Here is a 19,700-nt window from a genome sequence, read left to right on the forward strand (position 1 = left end):
TTCTTTTTAACACACAAAGAGATTTTTTCATTCCTTTTTTTGCATGTGTATTTTGTTTTTATTGTGACGTGTAAGATTTCTCCTTGTTTGGAGGATTGTTATCTGTACTTTTTTGGCTACTGGAGTTCTCTACATGCCATTAAAATGGGCATTTTTAATCCTAGACACTACTTTTAGAACTTCATTTGTTTTGTTGTAGTTGCACAGAAAGAGAGCTATAAATTAGTCCTCATGAAGCCAATAATTCAGATATATACTTGAGGAATTCCTTTTGGTACAATTATATTTATTTTTCCAAACATTTTGTTTGAGCGAAAATGAGATGGCTATCTACTGTTTCCTTATTTTTTTGCAGGAAAGCAAAGGGTTGTTGACTTCCTCTCCCCTCCCTTCCTTCCTTCTTTCTGAAGGTACTGTACTCATCTGAAAAAAGAGAACGAAGTGATTGTTCCTGTTCTCTTTCTTAAGTCATTTGAAACATTGTCCTTGCTAGTTTTCTAAGTCTACTGCAATCTCTACACAGGGAGCAAGAGAGATTGCCAACAGGAAAGCAGGTAGACAGCTTAGCTCATTCCAACTTCAACAATTGGTAAGTTAACCAAGAAAGCATTTTTACTTAAATCTCTGTTAGTTTAATATATACACCTTTAAATACAGGAAAGACATTTATCAACTACCAGACAAAAGATAATGACTGTATGCATTGGCATGCAGTGTATATTTTCTTTTAAAATATCTATAGTCAGTTTTTTAGATACTGCCATTAGTAGTATGAGGTTTAACCAATATTGAGGAGCGGTTTCTCAGTAAGATTGAGAATGTCTGCAGTATTCAGTGTTGTGAATTCTTTCATATGAAGCTGAGTAGTTGACCTTACCTTTCCAGCAGCCCCTGTAGCTTGTTTTAGACGTCACTTACTTTATATTGAAAGTTTCAGCAAGGTTTACTGTGACCTCACAAAGGCAGAGATAGGATAAGTAGGTTCGTAATTGATAGGCTAGTACAGTTTGTTCATCTCTGACCATTACTTCAAACATATTCATTCAAGTGTTACACCGAGCAACTGAGCTGTCATCAAGCTGTGCCATAAAAGAGAGAGAATTACTCGGGTTTTTTAAAATGGAGCTGTGTAGTGTGTGAGAGAGAGTGCACATGTTTGTATCTTAGTGCCTGTGGTGTATGCAGTCTGAAAGCAGTGATATTCACCAGTTAAGTGAGATCCAGTTTCATTTAAAAAGACTAAGTTACAAGCTATGTCACAAATACTAAGATTACCCACCAATGTCAGTATGAGGATAAAATACTGGCTAGTCATTTATATTCCTTATCAGCCAGTGGCTGGTCAGCTACAGTTTCCAAGTATCAGGTACAACATGTTAAGCTAGCAAAGTTTGACTGCACCGTCAGCAAAGAGTATGATCTAAGAATGAATTTTATTTTTCTAAGGCAACTCAACAGAAATAGCAACTTTTATATAGGAAGGTGCAGTTTGGATGAGGAGTAGAATAGGTCACATTTCTACAAAAGAGAAGCCTGATCATCTCTTGAGCCCACATTAACTTGTGAGTGAGACTTCAGAGCTTCAGAATGTTCTGTGGGACATTCAAGTCCCTGGCAGCACAGCTCCAAATGCAGGGCAGGGAACCCCAGAGCTGGTATATACAACTCTGGCTGTTGGTGGGTCCCCTGAAATCCATGGGTTCTGGGGGGTTGAGCCTCCTTCTCAGAAGTGGAGATATAATTTTCCCCAACGACTGAACAAACACATTATTCCTCCTTGTGGCTCCTTTCTATAGCTTTCCCCTCCCCCCTCCCTCCCCCCATGGTAGGGAGTGATCTACCCCACATTAGCAAGTTTTTTTATATGAAATTATATGTCTCTCTACTCCTTCTATTTATTAGCAGTTATGAAGTGCTGATCAATTTATTGTTTAATGTGGTTTGAAGTGAAATGTATCAAGTTTGTCTAGTTTGGTGCTATTTATGAGCCTTGGATAAAAACATTTTGTAGGTGAAGTATTTAAGGTTACCAGTATAGAGACCAGTTCTCAAATGCATGCGTGAAAGTGAGATGTGTACTTTTTTTATTTGGATACCCAGTTTGGCACTTAGCTGGACAAAAGGCCATTTTATGTGACCAAGTACTGATTCAGACAACCAAATGTGGGCTTTGGACATCTATTTAGGTGACTACGTTTGAAACTGGGCCCCCATTTGTATGTCAAATAAGATAAACAGAGAAGTCATTTTGTTAATTTACCTTGTAAAGTATGTGATTTGCTCTGTCTACAGCTTCTGAGGCCACAGAATTTCTCTGTTTCTCTGCTGTTACCACAGCAAAGATGAGCTCAAGCTGCAAAATTTTGATCTGGATTGCAAACACCCCAAAGTTCTGGGAAGGTTAGATCCAGGATTTAGGTTCAATCTACAATTAAGACAGGAGCCAATTGCAAAATTTAGATCCAGATTTCAGTTTTGACAATCTCTACAAATTCATGTATGCTTGCAGTCTCGGCCCATGTTTACTATATATCCTTTCTCTGAGAGCTCTGAAAAGAGGTCATTCTATGATCCTGAAGCAAAAAAGTGTGTATACTTGATGTTATAGTACCTAATCAAAAAATAAAGTGCTGGTTCTATATTCAGCTCTCTATTAATGTTTAAGTAAAATAGCACTGCAGAATGATAGTTTATAATTTAGTTGTAAATATAGACCCTGAGCTTTGTACTTCATTCATGGATTACACCTTTCAGTTACATTTCTCTTTGATACAATGCTTTTTTGTTGGTCATTTACAATGTCTTTTACATTGTGCATTTTTTTGTTATAAAATCAATACAACACGATTTTATATAATATAGTTGTAACAAACTAACTTCTCTTTAAAAAGAAAAGGAGTACTAGTGGCACCTTAGAGACTAACCAATTTATTTGAGCATAAGCTTTCGTGAGCTACAGCTCACTTCATTGGATGCAATTCACTGAATGCATCAGCTGTAGCTCACGAAAGCTTATGCTCAAATAAATTGGTTAGTCTCTAAGGTGCCACTGGTACTCCTTTTCTTTTTGCGAATACAGACTAACACAGCTGCTACTCTGAAACCTAACTTCTCTTTGAGAGTTTAGGAAATGGAGTTTTGTCCTTGTCTCGCATCATTGTGAAAAAGTTATAGGCAGAGAATCATAGCTTATGAATGCCAGCCTCCTTAAATTTATGGTATTTGTTAGTTTATAGCATAAGCTTAATGTTTGTGAAATGTATTTTAGTGATTAATTCCTATATTATTTAAAACATTGTTTTCATGGAAGGCAATAAAACAGGTATTTACCAGAGACACACTTTTTTATCTTATTTAAAAGCTTATTGGTGCCTTTCATAGAATATCAGGGTTGGAAGGGACCCCAGAAGGTCATCTAGTCCAACCCCCTGCTCGAAGCAGGACCAATTCCCAGTTAAATCATCCCAGCCAGGGCTTTGTCAAGCCTGACCTTAAAAACCTCTAAGGAAGGAGATTCTACCACCTCCCTAGGTAACGCATTCCAGTGTTTCACCACCCTCTTAGTGAAAGTTTTTCCTAATATCCAATCTAAACCTCCCCCACTGCAACTTGAGACCATTACTCCTCGTTCTGTCATCTGCTACCATTGAGAACAGTTTAGAGCCATCCTCTTTGGAACCCCCTTTCAGGTAGTTGAAAGCAGCTATCAAATCCCCCCTCATTCTTCTCTTCTGCAGGCTAAACAATCCCAGCTCCCTCAGCCTCTCCTCATAACTCATGTGTTCCAGACCCCTAATCATTTTTGTTGCCCTTCGCTGGACTCTCTCCAATTTATCCACATCCTTCTTGAAGTGTGGGGCCCAAAACTGGACACAGTACTCCAGATGAGGCCTCACCAATGTCGAATAGAGGGGAACGATCACGTCCCTCGATCTGCTCGCTATGCCCCTACTTATACATCCCAAAATGCCATTGGCCTTCTTGGCAACAAGGGCACACTGCTGACTCATATCCAGCTTCTCGTCCACTGTCACCCCTAGGTCCTTTTCCGCAGAACTGCTGCCTAGCCATTCGGTCCCTAGTCTGTAGCTGTGCATTGGGTTCTTCCGTCCTAAGTGCAGGACCCTGCACTTATCCTTATTGAACCTCATCAGATTTCTTTTGGCCCAATCCTCCAATTTGTCTAGGTCCTTCTGTATCCTATCCCTCCCCTCCAGCATATCTACCACTCCTCCCAGTTTAGTATCATCCGCAAATTTGCTGAGAGTGCAATCCACACCATCCGCCAGATCATTTATGAAGATATTGAACAAAACCGGCCCCAGGACCGACCCTTGGGGCACTCCACTTGATACCGGCTGCCAACTAGACATGGAGCCATTGATCACTACCCGTTGAGCCCGACAATCTAGCCAGCTTTGTTAAAAACAAAAACATAGTTACGGTGTAGTTTTGAATAGAGCTGTTTGGAACCCCAATTCCCATTCCACAGGATATTCTGAATATATTTTTTAAAATTGTTCCAAAATTAGAATGAAAGTTTGAAATTTCCCATGAAATGAAAATTCCAAAATTTCATTTAGAATTATTGAACTATTTCATTTCAACAAGGTCAAACCTTTTAAAAAAAAAATAAGGTCATAACCTTTCATTTCAAGTTTAACCGACTTGACTTTTATGTCAAAAGATTTCAACTTTTATATTATATTACATTGTTATCTTATAAGTTATAATAGTCCATAACAAAAGTTGACACAATGTTGAAATATTTCAACCTTATCTAAATGAATCATTTTGAGAAATTTTCAATGAAAATTTCAACAAAAAACGTTTAGCGGGAAAATTTTTGATCACAGTAGTTTTGAACTATTATGTACTAACTAGCTAATATATAAGTTAGTATAAGGGTAAGGGCCCAGTGCTGCAGCCTTACTTCTGTGACTAGCTCCATGGAAGTCACAGGAGAAAGGGCCTGATCCAAAGCCCATTGAAGTCAATGAGATTCTTTCGATAGAAACACTATCTTCTGCTAGTACAAATTTGTTCGAGTGGAGTCATGCTCATATGCACCAGCTGAGATTTGGCTCTTAAGTTTTAAATGTTTTAAATGTATTTCCTCTCACATTTTGGCATCTCTTATAGCTGTTGTGGTGGTCTTTTTTTGGCAATGGGAGAATTTTTACCTTGAATTATCAGGTATTTTACACACAAACCTTGAAGAGTCTTGGCCTAATTGTTCTTAAGGCAACTTGGGCATAATGTGGATACAGATAAGTTATAAAGCTGTACCTACAATATTGCATATTTTTTTGGCACTGCAGAATGTATATCCAGAAGATAGATGTGTTGGCACACCTATTAATTGTCTAGAATTAGAATGGAAGAAAACTTCTTGGCATCCTCAAACCAGTAATGCAAGATAAATCCAAAATAGAGTGGAGACCACCACATTCCTAGAAGTAGTGCTGGACAGACCTTAAGTAGGCTGGAAAACTGATTATCCCAGGCAGATTGTATTGAACTTATATCACTGGGGCTCCAATACAGCAAAGGAATCTGCATGAATAGACTATTTCACCCATGCAGATCCCTTTGCAGGGTTGGTCCCTTAGATACAATAGCAATAGTGCTATGTAAAAGAAGATAAATATAGACAGAGATAAATGTATTCATTATCTGACAGACTTTTACCAATTTTGTGTCCTGAACATCTACAGTAAGGACCTTTTTGAGAAGTGTTGTTAAACCAAATGAACCATGTATTTTTAAAACCTAGTTGCTTCTCCACTCCCACTTCCCATCCCAAGAGGACAAACTGAGCATGGAGAAGTGAGATCAGAGAAGAAAAATGTCTCAGAGAAAGGATTTTAGAAGGAAAAAATAAATGGAAGTCTTTAAAAAGAAGGCAAAAGGCAGAAAAATTAGCTTAAGAGGAATCAGACACTGGAGAAGCCTGATGTTACCCTCATTTTCATGTTGAGAAGTTGACAGTTATGAAACTCAGCCTGCAGCTGTCTGCTGCTGGAAAAGTTACAATACCATTTTTTTAAATGGATAACATTCAGCATGAGGATTAAGAATGTTCATCCAGTCAAAAGCTTCTGACTAGGTGAACACCTAATGGTTATGAAATATGTTTTATAAATTACATACCTATTGTAATACATATAGGATGTCTGACTTGCCTTCATATCCATTTGGCAGGGATCAGTCCTTCTTGCCTAGTGTAAAAATACTAATGATTCTAGGAAAGAATCCTATCTTTTTGAAAGAAGTACTTAATGCTTTCATTTGATGCCCAGGGAACTTATACCTATGCAGTAACACAAATGGAAGTACACAGGTGCTACCGTGGTCTTTGTACAGTCACAACAAAGCAATTTCTCCTCTCAGTTGACAACTGTAAGGTACTGCAAGCTGGTTTCCTTCTTTGACATCACAAACAATTACATTAAAAAAGTCTTATACTAAAAGAAATTGGGATACTTCTAAAGATTTTTTAAACTGCAATGATATTCCCTATCTGGTGATTTAATTTCTCCCTCTTGCATCATTTGCTCCTGGTTTCTTGCTGCATGGTTTAGAAGCTTATGTTATCAGTGACAGTCAGTAACTTGAATCAGGCAACTCTGTCCACATATTTATTCAAGTGACACCATCATAGGATCTAATCACATTAGCCACGCCATCAGGGGCTCGTTCACCTGCACATCTAGAGACTAGGGACCGAATGGCTAGGCAGCAGTTCTGCGGAAAAGGACCTAGGGGTGACAATGGATGAGAAGCTGGATATGAGTCAGCAGTGTGCCCTTGTTGCCAAGAAGGCCAATGGCATTTTGGGATGTATAAGTAGGGGCATAGCGAGCAGATCGAGGGACGTGATCGTCCCCCTCTATTCGACATTGGTGAGACCTCATCTGGAGTACTGTGTCCAGTTTTGGGCCCCACACTACAAGAAGGATGTGGATAAATTGGAGAGAGTCCAGCAAAGGGCAACAAAAATGATTAGGGGTCTGGAACACATGACTTATGAGGAGAGGCTGAGGGAGCTGGGATTGTTTAGTCTGCAGAAGAGAAGAATGAGGGGGGATTTGATAGCTGCTTTCAACTACCTGAGAGATAGTTCCAGAGAGGATGGTTCTAGACTATTCTCAGTGGTAGAAGAGGACAAGACAAGGAGTAATGGTCTCAAGTTGCAGTGTGGAGGTTTAGGTTGGATATTAGGAAAAACTTTTTCACTAGGAGGGTGGTGAAACACTGGAATGCGTTATTTAGGGAGGAGGTAGAATCTCCTTCCTTAGAAGTTTTTAAGGTCAGGCTTGACAAAGCCCTGGCTGGGATGATTTAATTGGGGATTGGTCCTGCTTTGAGCAGGGGGTTGGACTAGATGACCTCCTGAGGTCCCTTCCAACCCTGATATTCTATGATTCTATGATCTACCAATGTGATATATGCCATCATGTGCCAGCAATGCCCCTCTGTCATGTACATTGGCCAAACCAGACAGTCTCTACGCAAAAGAATAAATGGACACAAATCTGACATCAGAAATCATAACATTCAAAAACCGGTAGGAGAACACTTCAACCTCTCTGGCCACTCAGTAAAAGATTGAAGGGTGGCAATTTTGCAACAGAAAAGCTTCAAAAACAGACTCCAACGAGAAACTGCTGAGCTTGAATTAATATGCAAACTAGATACCATTAACTTGGGTTTGAATAGAGACTGGGAGTGGCTGGGTCATTACACATATTGAATCTATTTCCTTAAGTTCATAGAATCATAGAATATCATGGTTGGAAGGGACCTCAGGAGATCATCTAGTCCAATCCCCTGCTCAAAGCAGGACCAATCCCCAATTAAATCATCCTAGCCAGTTAAGTATCCTCACACCTTCTTGTCAACTGTCTAAATGGGCCATCTTGATTATCACTACAAAAGGTTTTTTCTCCTGCTGATAATAGCTCATCTTAACTAATTAGCCTCTCACAGTTTGTATGGTAATTTCCAACTTATCTGTATGTATATATCTATCTATCTTACTATATGTTCCATTCTATGCATCCGATGAAGTGAGCTATAGCTCACGAAAGCTTAAACTCTAATAAATTTGTTAGTCTCTAAGGTGCCACAAGTACTCCTGTCCTTTTAGCTATTATTCTGTTTCCCAACTACCCTGAAAAACAAAAGATGCAAATACCTTTCACTTTCATCTTATAGAAAAAACACTAGATGAAAGCCAGCAATAGTTTGATACCAATTGTGAAAACTGCACTTTATAAAAGATTTAGGAAATCTGTGTTTTTCATTAATTGGATAGCAAATTTTTATTTTTTTCCAGCAATTTTTGTAAACAACTAAAATTAAAACTGCCCTAGTTTTCGATGGCCCATGCTGATTGGGAATGTAGGGCACCACTTCACATACGCAGGATTTTGGAAGCTGTAAAAGGAATGAAAAGTTTAAATGTTCATTGGGCCTGACGGTTCACAATGCTGAATTTACAAAAGCAGTCAGATGATTTTAGTTAGTATGTAGGTTGATACTTTTCAGTGACAAACACTCTCCCCTCCACTTTTCTCTATTGGATTAGAAAGAAGTGCCATTGATTTGAAACTGGAAGCAAAGCGGCAGTGAGATCATACCATGGGTTTTTATTATTATTTTGTGAGGCTGTATTAAAGAAGTATGCTAACATTAGCAATGAGGTATCCATTGTCTGATCTTTCGCTTTGGAGCAATAATTTCTCCTTATTCATTGATCAAGGATGGAAACTATATAATTTCTCTGGGTTAGATTGTAATTTTACAGTCTGTTCTGAGTAATGGGATAGCACATAGCTGCACTATGCCAGGAGCAGAAAAGAGTATGAATTATGAGCCAGCAAATGTCCCATTTTCTTTCCTGCTTTCTCCTTATTCTGTGAGGGGAGTAAATTACTTCACTCCTTTTCAGAGAGCAATTTACGCATCCCTACCCAGATACCTGAACAACTACTCCGGCTGGCAAGTAAAGGGGGTTGGGAGAAGCCATGACTACGCCTATGCCTTTTCTCACTACCCACTTGCTTGCAGGATGGGGGGAATATTGGCTAAGCAGTCTCTGCTTGTCCGCCCATGACCAGAGTTGTAATTTGATGGAGTTTGTGGGCCCTATTCTGTCATAAAATATGTTCTTACTATCTCACACTGGGCTTGCTCATGCTCCCATTGAAGTAAATGGTAAAAAACCCACTGACTTCCCTTCTGGCCTTAAAGTCTATGCGTCTGTGGGAGCAGGATTGGGCCCTTAGCTAAATCTGCAGTATTTATGTATTTCACAATATTTTCTCCACATATAAAATTGTAATAGGAACATTTCAGTAGTATAAATCTAGCACATATTTACTACAGCACCCATTCCTGTGGTATCTTGGCACCAGATAAAATCATTAGGATGCATAAAGTTTGAAAATGATGTCTTCCTCATGGCAGGTCTCCCAGAAGGTAGGCGTACCTCTTTCTACATGTGCACATATTTCATCAATGGATTTATTGATGCACTCTGTAGCTTTAATGAAAATAATATGCACTATTGAAAAATAATTTAGACATATTGATCTCTTTTTGGAGGGCAATATTTCCCCTCTCTTTCTAATGAAAGAAATAACTTGTTAGAAACCCACCCCAAATTGCAATTCATTAATGCAGTTTTCTGCAACTGTGCAGTGTCTACTGAAGCCAACACAGGATTAGAGATCTCCTGTGGAAATTGAAGTAAACCACAGGGAAGTCACTAGTAGAGGTTGAATTATCTAATTGTTCCCACGTTTAACAGGAATAAGAGGTGCTCATCTCACAGTAAGTATTTATGGAAATGAAGGAAAAAGAACTCTGGCCACACATGTTGTCCCTTCAAAAGACAGGGACTCAGAGTACCGTGCAAATTATCACTGAGTATCTCTGATTAACACTGACCCCAAAACATTAAATTGTTCCAGTTACGAGAAGCAGTACAGATCTGAAGGCAGAATTTTTCCTGCAATCATACAGATACCAGCATCAACCACCTGTGTGTCACTGGGAACAGATCTCGAAACTTTTGACTCCCAATATACAGGATGCCATTCTCCTATCCTAGAAGATAAGAAACACCTCTCAACTTAAATATAAGTCACAAATCAAGAAATTTAATTCAATGGGAGTTCCTTGTATCCTGTGGGTAGAGAATCAGGATCCAGGATTCTATCTGATGACCTTAATGAACAAGTCCACTAGTCATCCACTACTGGCAACAACGAAACACATGAGCAAGTGTAACGTATTTGTAACGTAAGTGTAACGCAGTGGTGCAACATGTCCAAACCAGTAAGTCAAAATAATGTATGAGAATTCTATCTATCCTGGAGTTTATACAGATGTCCATCACTGTAGCAGATGTGCACCTTCCACGTAAAGTCAATAGCAACAGTGAAGTCCCCAGTGGACTTCATGGAATCTCTGGCACTTTTCCATTCTCAGGAAAAAACAAACAAAAACTCTGCATGGGGAAAGGTTTTTGTTTTTTAACTTTAAGAAGTTACTGTTTTTGTTCTTTGCTTTGTCTTTTTTCAAGGTTTATTTGTTTTAACAGTCAGTTGTCTGGTTTTTTTGGTTGGATGGAGGTTTTTGAGTATAAGGGTGTGTCAGTATTCTGAGCATTGTTCTTGTGATGGAAAGCACTTTTTAAATGGGGCCTTTGGGATGACTGATGATTAAAAGTGATTAATAGAAAGTCTAAGTAATTATTGGAGCTGCTTGAAAATTTTGATGAAATTTCAAACTTTGATTAAAAACTGGATGCAATTTTTGTCAATATTTTTTCAAAAGCCACATCCTCTTTTTTTTTTTTTGACAACTTCTAATCATTATTATAGTATAACGTTCGTGATGTTAAGCTAAGAGTCGCCATTACCATCCTGGGCTTCATTTTTTCAGAGTTTTGTAACAATGCCATTAAAATTGTATTTGATTGAAACTTGTCAGCCATAATACATTTCTGCCATAATGACTGGATTAAAATGATGAAGCTGAATTTTAGTTCTGAAATGATAATAAAATAAAATAATAAATAATAAAAAACCCCAAACCAACCAGACAACTGTGGTGCCAATTTCAGGTCCTTTTTGACCTGTTGCAACTAACTGTTGCTTATTTTTAAAACCTTAATTTTTGCAATCACTAAATTTAGTAAAATAATAATTAAACACTCTATATGGGATGTACGTTGATGGATCAGAGAGAAGAAATAGCCTGTTACTCAACTAATTACAGGATTCAACTTTGGGATCACAGGGGAAGGGGAGAAAGCCAGAGAGGAAGTTGTCAAATTACTTTCTTGTGAGCTCTTGACCTGGTCAGTCAGAAACATTGTTCTGAGCTGGAGCTAAAGCACCAAGGATGTTGCCCTTCACCTGCACATAGATGAGGCAGGAATCTGGTAGTGTAAGTACTTTTTCTGATAGAACTGCTTCAAATAAGAATTGTTTCGGTACACTTGTAGCCCGCATTTCTTACACCCCTTAAAGAAGAAATACAAACAATAGAATGGGAGCAAGGCCACTTTGGGATGAATGCAATATGGTTACATACACATCACATCTCTTGCAGCCAAATTTTTGTTTACTTGCATTGTGTTATCTGATGAGAATTAGGCAGCACACTTTGCTGATGAAGAGAAAACTCCAAGTTCAAAATCTCAGGGCCAGAGTCTGCCCTCAGATATGCACGTGTCTGGAAGCACATGGACCAGAAATTAGCAGAATACAGCCCTTAACTTTGTATTTTAGTTTCCTTATATTCTATGAAGATTTTACAATTTTTAACATGGTTTCAGTGTGGTCTTACCATGATACATGCTTGGCTTAGGGAAGTATTTTCCCTTAAAAACAGGAGAAAAGATGTTTAGTTAAGTTCTGGAGTAAGGCTTGCATACAATGCACCCAATTCTGGAGGGCTTTCCTCTGGACTGAGGAACAGCTAAACTACTGTACTATTGTCAATGTCACCAGTGTGGTCTGGGAAAACTAGCTAACACAAACGCCTATGTTAACTTTTTATTTAACCTCCTCAGCTCTACCCTGAACTTTAAATAGGAACATAGAAATTGCCATATTGGATTAGACTGAGGGTCCAGCTAGTCCACTATCCATTTCTGGCTGTGGCCAGTACCAGATGATACTTTGCAAGCATAGACTATCTTCCATACCACATCCCTTCAATAGTGTAGAGATGAATTCTCTTGTATACCTTCCAGTAGATAATACGGGAATTTATAATTAACCATTCAAGATATATACTTTTTGGTTGCTTTGGCTCAATTCCCTTCTACTCATCTTCAGATAAGTACTCTAAAATTATATTGATTGGGAACATTTTGCATTTGTTTAGTGCTTGTGAAAGATAGTAGATGAATGGCCCTAGAAACAAGAGTTCTCCGTTGCAGACAGGTATAGCACATAACATTTCCTCACGTTGGAGTACTGTAGCTCTCACCAAAATGTAGGCAACTAACAAGTGCTCACCTGTCTATGATACTATTAGCTCTCAGAATAATAGTTCGTACAGAATGAGAGGAATCTATAAAATACTGACAGCCTCTCCCCGTATCGTTTTAATTTTATATGAAAGTGACATTTTAAAAATCATGCTCTTCAAATTGGTTATTTTCAATAAATAATTTTAAGGACCAACTTAAAGGCAGCCTTTAGTGCACCTGTTCAAGTATATTTTTCAAAATAGTTGACTACAATTGTTTTAGGGAGTTTTAATTGTTGGGAGGCAGTATGGTCTTACAGTTAAAGTGCCAGACCGGGTCTCAGGATATCTGGGTTCTGTCCTTGTTCTGCCACTGTGCAAAGTGTTGTTTTTAAAGGTAAAGGGCCTGATTTCCTTTACACTAAATGTAAGACAAGAGTAACTCCACTGAAGTCAGTGGGAATTGAAGGCAGTTAACCGCTCACAATCAGATCTAAAGTGAGTAATAATGTATCCAATTGAAATAGCCAGGGAAATGTAGGCAACAATCTAGATAAGAATTTGGCCAGCACACTGTATTTAAGAACCTCTCTCTTATAAAAAGGTCAGTCAATGGGTTATTTAGGAATTGCAATATATATTAAAAATAGGTGTCCAGACCTTCCAGAAGAGATTGAATCAAACTTCAGCTACGTGTTCATAACTGAAAGTGTACACAACTAAATCCACTTAAGCTTCATAATAATGAGGGATGCATAATTTGTAAACTATTTTTACGGAACTGGAAACTGAGACAGATGTGAGCAGTGGATAGGTTATATCTCCTGCTGTCAGTATCTGGAGTTGAGTCCTCCTGTTTCAGTTCACACAAGTTCCACAGACTCTTAGTGGTAGGTTGGTTCCCATCGTTTCAACACCTCTGAATTTCACTTTGAGTTGTGTGAACCCAAAAATTCAAAGCAAAACTTTAAAAAAGGGTGAAATCCTGACCGTGTTGAAGTAAATGGCAAAGAACTCCCACTGACTTCAATAGGTCCAGGTTTTCATCTAAAATCTTGTTTTGGAGATGACATATGGAAACTGATGAAAGTCAGCTGAGTATCCCCACAGTAGCACCCCTTCTCTTCACATGACTTCCCTCCATGCGCACACACATTTTACCTGAAGATCTCTTCTTTTAGGCACCTGTTTATATGCAAATGAAGCATTCAGGAGATGGACTGTCTGGGCCCAAAGACTCATGATGTGGGAGCAAGCCAACTGGCTGGCTAGCTTGCAGATCAAGGACAGGCGTCCCCATCTACTTGCTCCTAAAACCTGTGGAGATGGGAGGCTACCAGGCCACTCCCTGGCCCTCTATGAGATAGTAGCAGGAGTGAAATACTATGGTGGGAAGAAAGGATCTTAAGCCAACCTAAGTCCCTTTGAAAGGTCCATAAATAGCACTGAAAGGTTCACTTTTGCAACAAAGCCCTAAAGCAGAAGTGTTTAGCCAAGGTTAGTTTTTCATTCTGGACAATCTGCAGGGCTCCATTATTTATCGAAAATTCAAAATGCTAAACAGTCCAAGAAGATTTTGTAAATGGAATTTCATATATAGTACATAATTGTTATGTTTGGTAAATGACACTAGTCTGTCTGTTTGAGGAAACCACAGAGACTGTACTCAACTGATGCAATTTTATCACTGAAGTCCTCTTCCTCCAAAAGTTTAAGTCATTTATTTGCCCTCAATTTATCTTCACTAACTTTAGTTCCTGGAGAAAAGTTTCCTAAAAAGTTGTTAACCTAATCTGGTAATATTCCAAAGGAAAACTGTTTGGTATGTACAATGGCTCTGGTGCCAAAAGTGTGATGTTTTCAATTGCCAATGATAGATATGGAAGTAAGCAGGAAATAAGGATGGAATGAGATGAGCAGTGATTTAAAATCATAAGCAGTGATTTAAAAAACTATTTTGTACATTTTATAAAGGTGGTGACAAACTCCTTGTTCCAGATTTTGATAAGAGTACTGTTAGGTTTATCTATATAAGAGTCTGAAGGAATGTATCCTTTTGACATCAGATCATAACTTGATCTCAAAGCGCAGATAATGCCCTCAGTTACAGCTATACTAGTCCACTAATTCTAATGGGGAAACATAGATGTAACTGAGGGCAAAATTTGGTCCATTACACATCAGAGATTGTACAGGCTTTTCTCACACACACTCAAAGTTGTTCGACACATTTTCATAGGGGAAAATACTGCAATGTAGCCAAGCAAATTTTAACAATAAGTTAATGAAAGATGGACAGATCCCACACAGCAGAAAGGCTGCAGTATTGGTACATAAGGGAAAGCATAGTAAATAATATACATTAGGCCAAATTTTCCCTGGAGTATTTCCATTTATTTCAAACGAACTATATATAGGATGATGCATTTGTGTAACTGTTTAATAAAGTACTTCATCCTCATACCTGGATCCATATTTATACTAATAATTTTGATTAATAGGTATAAATCTGGATTAAGCTATTAGGAATAAGTATTATAGTACTAGATCAGAGGTGTTCTCTCTCTCACACACACACGCGCGCGCGCCTATGGACTACTAGCTTGTAGCCTAGTCCTCCTCTCCTGACAACCATCTCCAAAGACATCCCTCTCCCCACAGGAGCTTTCTCAAAAATGTAAATAAATATCCAGAAAATGTAGAATTGCCAAACACTGTATTCAGCCTACTTGAGGTACAACTATGGCCTGCATGACACATTCAGATGGTGCATAATTTAAGCTTTTATTTAATAAAACAAAGTGTCTAGCCCTCGTATTTGTGAAGAAAACCTACCAAATGTGACGTAGGTGTAACCAATGCAGAACGATCATCCTGAGTCTGCAGACAGCCTGAAACAATAGTTCTGAGATTGAACTGCCTGATCCCCATTAATATAATTGGAGTGTCCACTCTAAAGCCCAGTGATGACACTTCACTATCAACACTAACTATTTAATTGCTGATCATTTTAACACATAAAAGGGCAGGGGTTAGGAGTGAACCTCTTGGGGAAGGATATGCAGAGGGAAGAACAGAGGAAACAAACAAAGAGGAAGAAAAAGCAGAGAAAGAAGGATGGGGAAAAGGAGAGAAACAAAGAGCAAAACCAGCAGTGGGCATAAACTGAATGCAAAGGCCACTTTGCATCACTGACACATTAAAGTGGCTGGAGATGGTCAATTAAGGATCTCCCAATAAGGGGTAGAGGCATGTTAAGAGAGGCACTGGGGATAAGATTACAAAACTCAAGTTTAAGCTTTACATAGGAGTCCACAGCACCGTGTTCAATGAACCAAACTACACAGCTCAGTGTTCTATACCCAGTTGCCTTGGGAAACAAAGTAAAAGTATAATAGGAATGATAATGAATCAGTCTGCCAAATTAAGGGCAAGCTACTCATCTCTGGAGGAAAGGAACTGCAGCAGGAGAAAAACAGCAGGGGAATAAAAGAGCAGAAAACAGTGATAACACATAAGGACCTGCACACCTACCCATCCATCTAAACACTTTTCTTTTAACATACTTGCTAGCACCACCCAAGACCAAATTATGCCATAACCATGTTTTCTGGCAAGGTCAAGACATCAGATTCAGCCCATAGACTACCTGAATTCTGACAGTGAAGACAACAGAGTTATTCCAGATATGCACCTCTGGGAATGATCTCAGAATCTGGCTCTACATCTTTAATAATTATTTTAAAATATATGAATACAATGGGATATTGATTTATTTCAGAGAAGATTTTTTTAAATTCCCTGCTATAGAAAATGACAAAAATAAATGTACCCTGCAAAGTGTTTTTAGCAAATATCTGTCTACCGGGGTGTGAAAAACAAATAATGGATATGTATGCCCAAAATGACACAGAAGCCTTACAATCTGTATAGCCAGATAGTATTGTGCAAATAGACTATTTCCCAAACATAGGGGGAGGGGTGATTGGCAAAAAACAAATGTTTTTAAAGGCGCAGTGAAACAACAGAGATGTGGCTCAAGTAATGAAAACATGTCTTCTTTTCCATTTGACTAGAGATGACTTCTCTCATTCCTAGCATCATTTTCACAGGTGAGACAAATGCAGATGTGCTGCTTTGGGAAGCTCAGACTGTGGAGATAGTTCCAAGAGCCTGAGAAATAATTTAAAAACTTAAGCGTCAAGCCTGAAGTGAGTCAAGTATGTGCTAAAAACAGATCCAATGAAACTAACATGGAATACAAGTACTGTGTTATATAATCCAAGAAACCAAATATTATTTAATTGCATACAACTATAAATGAAAACCACGTGTTTCTATTATAGCTATTTTAGTGTGTCACATTAAACTGTTCAAATCCTTCAGAAAATACAATTTTTCAGATGAGTGGCTTATGCGTGTAACTGATGAAAAATTATTGGAAACTCTTCTTCTGCATAAAGTGTAATGCCACCTGTTAAATCTAAATCACAGTGAATCAAGTGAATTTAAAAAGAAAAGTTACCAGTGGGGAACTAGCCTTGTGACAAATTACATGGAAAATCATTAAGGATCTGACCCAAAGCCCACTGAAATCATTGGGAGTCCTTCCATTGACTTCAATGGGCTTTGGATCAGGCTCTAAAAGAGCTGTCAAATCATCAGTTCCACTTCACAGGATAATGCTGATGATAAATGTTTCTTGCTGGAAAGAAGAAGTTTTATCCTGCAGCACTTAATCAGCACATGAAGGTAATTTCCCAGGGAGAAGTGAAAAGACAGCAAACCTCTCAACAGTATCATGTTCATGCAGGGAGAAAAACCTGATCCTGCCCACTTCCTGATTTCAAATCATTCCAGATCATGTTCATGAGCAACTGAACTGTGTACATGTTTCTAATTCCAATGCCATTAACAACAGCAAACAGAAAAAGGGAAGAGAAATAAACTAGCTAAGGTGACCACCTGTCTTGTGTCTTAAAGATATCCATAATTTAGCAAGACACTTAGGTTCAATTCATGAAAGCAGCCCTCTTCAACAAAGCACTTAAGCACATGCTTACATTTAAGCTGTTGCTTAAGTCCTATAGACCTCACTGTACACAAAGGAGGGTGTGAGAGAGAGGGAGAGACTGAAAGGGCGGTTGGTACTAAAAGAAGAGATTTATTAAAGCTCCAGAAAGTTTACATTTCTTAACTCTGCCCTTTCATTTCCTAAGATCTCCCATTTTATGACTCCCTAATGCGTCTCTACGTCCAGTGGTTTTTGAGGAGTTTCCTACCCCACCCTCATGTCTGCCTGATGATAGCACAATTTCTGTCAGACACACACACTGCTGCCAAGTGTAGGAAAAAATGCTTTTGTTCTATGTTAACATCTCTCCTCTAGATTCAGTCCACATGGTTCAGGCTTACAGCACAAGTGTTTTAGGGAGGAATTGGGACTCACTCAGCGATAAGGCTGGCACAGCCCATTTTCCATATTCATGTGCTTGCGTGTGTGGTTACTTCAGCAAGTTGAGCATAGATGGAAAGTGCACCCTGCTTTACCTTCCTCACATACGAAATAATGTGACATCGGGGTGAAAGAGAGATAGTTGGCATAAAAGGAAAGAGAATTAGCCTGGCAGCAGCAAGAAGATCTGAGATATCAGAAAGAGGACTAGGGAACTGGAGCTACAGTTGCTCCTTTTCCTCTCCAGTGAGTGGCATAGCTGAAGCCCACACCATCATTTTTTCCACAGCTTTGTGCTCTAAGTGGACGAGAAAGAGCAATGATTTGATGATCTGGCATTTGGGTACCAAACAGTGAGATGAGCCGCCTCCACATTAGCTAGGTGCAAATAGCACCTGTGTCTGTTCGTACATCAAGGGAGATGATTGGGGGGGAGGGGGAGAAAGTGAGGGGGGAGAAATACGAAACACATGAAATATAAAAAAGTTACAGCTAGAGAGGGGTCTGACCTGGCACATCGGATAAGAACATCCTCAGACTTTAGGGAAGTTCAGATCTGGATCTGAATTTGAACTCTGCACCTCATACCTATCTCTGCTTACTACAGCTCACTCAAATATACAGCAGAAATGAAGTAAATAGTACATCTAAAAGAGTGTGAGGAATTATGAAAACAGCCAAGTATCGAGCAACACATGCAGTGAGAAATAATACTAAACATCGAATCCTGAAATTATTCTCATTAGTTAAGCATTGAAAATGTGTTGGACCTGGTATAAGATATATCAAGATAGTCCCTGCCCCAAAGAGCTTGCAGTATAGATGACAAACAGACTCATATTATAAGGCTGGAAGGAACAATTGTGATCCTCGCCTAGTGTGACCTCCTGAGTGGCACAGACCACAGAACCAATAGGATAGCCAAGGCACACTGGGAGAACCAGGGGAAAGAGTTACCTTATTTAATCACTGGCCCTTTATTATTTCCATTTTTTTTTTCCAATTGTGGACTTTACAGAAGAAGTGGGGCTTTAGGAGAGATCTGAATGAAGAGAGGCACACAGGGAGCAGGAGGTTACTCCATGCATAGGAGGCAGCATGAAGGTGGGAATGGGAGAAGGAAATGAAGAAGTCATTGTTGCTGAAACAAAGGAGGAGTGGGAAATGTGAGGAGAGATCAGATACGTAGGCTCAGGCAGAACTTTGCAAATTCATTCACATTAATTAAATGAAAGCTTGTAGCTGATGGTAATACACAAATTTACATTTGTACGAATACTCTTAATACTTTCACTGATTCAAATTGTACTCAGCAAAATATTTGATAATATTCTGTAAGGAACAATTCTGCATTGGCCTGAATGACCAAATGGGTCTTTTACAGGTCTAATTTCTAATCAGTCGAATCCTGAGGTTGATGGAAGATTCGTCCAAACAAGGAATGATTAAAAACTGAGTAAGGACTTCAGGGTTTGGCGCAAACAAAACAAAACTTAGGGGCAAGTTATGTAAAGGAGAGGCTCATGAAACCTACCGAGTCAGCAATAACTGGATCATTAAAATGACTGCTTGCAAATGTCCACTATTGAAAAGCAGATGTTTGCACAGTGAGATCTGCGAAGCTTTCACCTGCTCAGCTGGAGTGAAGGAGTCTCATAGTATTTGATTTGTCAGTTGACCCTCTTCATAATGTACACAAAATGAAGTAATCAAATAGTAAAGAAATGCAATTATAATTCATTCTTTCCCC

At 38.8% G+C, this 19,700-nt stretch overlaps 1 protein-coding gene across 2 annotated transcripts in view; it reads left to right on the forward strand.

Moving 5' to 3' along the window:
• The first annotated feature begins 489 nt into the window (after positions 1-489).
• ZNF366 (zinc finger protein 366) overlaps positions 490-19,700 on the forward strand; it is a 39,782-nt gene continuing 20,571 nt past the window's right edge. For both annotated transcript variants that reach the window (XM_073344306.1, XM_073344307.1), the window contains exon 1: positions 490-589. The gene's annotated coding sequence lies outside the window, so the exon portion shown is untranslated. The remainder of the gene's footprint in view (positions 590-19,700) is intronic.

The sequence above is a fragment of the Lepidochelys kempii genome, chromosome 5 (assembly GCF_965140265.1).
Source record: "Lepidochelys kempii isolate rLepKem1 chromosome 5, rLepKem1.hap2, whole genome shotgun sequence".
Classification (NCBI taxonomy): Eukaryota; Metazoa; Chordata; order Testudines; family Cheloniidae; genus Lepidochelys; species Lepidochelys kempii.